General features: G+C 43.6%; 1 protein-coding gene across 1 annotated transcript in view; it reads right to left on the minus strand.

The window, feature by feature from the left end:
- Window positions 1-389: 389 nt before the first annotated feature.
- The window catches only part of LOC103358182 (SPARC-related modular calcium-binding protein 1-like), a 21,852-nt gene continuing 20,733 nt past the window's right edge, over window positions 390-1,508 (minus strand). The window contains exon 11 of the mRNA XM_008283056.1: window positions 390-687. The gene's annotated coding sequence lies outside the window, so the exon portion shown is untranslated. The remainder of the gene's footprint in view (window positions 688-1,508) is intronic.

Below are 1,508 nucleotides of genomic sequence, written 5' to 3' on the forward strand. Positions count from 1 at the left end.
ATAAAACGTAGCAGAAACACTGGACTGTGAGCATCAGACCTTTAATCTGAAGGTCTTTCCATGATGCAGGTTTAACAAACTGTGACCCTGAACTTTAAATTGCATCCTGAGGTCAGACTGAGTTCACTGTCAGCTCGTCTCATTCCTGTACTCTTGAGTTTCCTCATCTCTGCCTCCCCATATCGAGTCCAATATTCAGGATTTATTTTAATATCTGCATCATTACTTGTCTCATTTTTGACTCCAAGATCTGTGACCACATCGGTCGATCTCTAAACGAAACAGCGGACGGATGATGCAGCCGTTTCACACGTCAGCAACGACTCTGGAAGGAGGATTTCTCATTTAGTCAAACAGCTGTTGTCTGGACTCCTCGAACTGAGAAACGAGCAGACGGGAAAGAAACGAGAGGAAATGACAGGAAGCCAAAAAACAGGAAATTCAGGAGCAGGACTGTAGCTTGAGGAAAGGATGAAAGTGAAGCAAAGAAGGATGCACCGTGGTTTATATCACACATACAGTAAATTAACCACCAGACCTGCTGCACCTGAAGCACTGTGAGGAAACACTGAGCTGAGCTGGGATGACCTTTCCATGATTTCCTGGATGAATAAATAGCTCAGGAGAGGAGACGAGCTGTCGGTTGATATCAGCCGATTCGTCTCGTTGCTCTCTGGAGCGTCCGCCCTGAAAAAGAAACAGAGAAGGAAAACTAAATCCAAACCACAGTCTGCTATCTCCGTCCCACACAGGTTGGTTTAAAGCATCTCCAAGTTTCCTGTAATCTGTGAATCATCTCCTGAACTTCCTCCCTGCCTCGTATCATCACTATCTCTGAGCTCCACCTTCCCTCTATCGCTGACTCCCACTGTTCCTCATTTACTCCACGTCGAGTCTTATCGCTCTTCCTGCTCGTCTTCTTATCCCTGCAATGAACTGAATTTAGCCAGCGTGTCCCCCTAATAAGAACGCAGGACTTTCCTTCCACCAGTTTGAGCTGTTCTATTTACTGTCTGTCACTTCTGCTTCCAAACAGAGTCAGAGTTTCTACATTCATGTCACCACGTCTGACCTTTCTGCCTCCAATTTTCAAGCCTGTTCTTTAAAAGTAATAATAATTTATTTGTGTAACGCCTCCCGAAAACAAATCTACAAATGTATCCTGCTCCTTTGTACGCTGTTGTCGAGCCACGCTGCATTTGTTGTACTGATCCAGCAGGTTTTAACTTCCCCTCAAACCCTCTGGTCTCCTCTCTGCTCTGTGGAAACACTGCCTGCAGTTCAGCTGAATTTTCTTGACCAACAGTTCACAGTTTGTTTTTAGATTAAACATGCAGAATAAAGTGACGCTGATGAAATGTGGCTCATTTTCCAACAGAGCTGCACATCACAGATTAGCAGAGAGTTGAAAATCAAACAATAAAAGCTGCAATTGTTTAGAATTTCTTATGGAAAAAAAAAGATATTTTACAGATTTCTGGTTTTAAAAACTTTTCCAGGTCTGTCCT

Source organism: Stegastes partitus, unplaced genomic scaffold, assembly GCF_000690725.1.
Source record: "Stegastes partitus isolate 25-593 unplaced genomic scaffold, Stegastes_partitus-1.0.2 Scaffold296, whole genome shotgun sequence".
Classification (NCBI taxonomy): Eukaryota; Metazoa; Chordata; class Actinopteri; family Pomacentridae; genus Stegastes; species Stegastes partitus.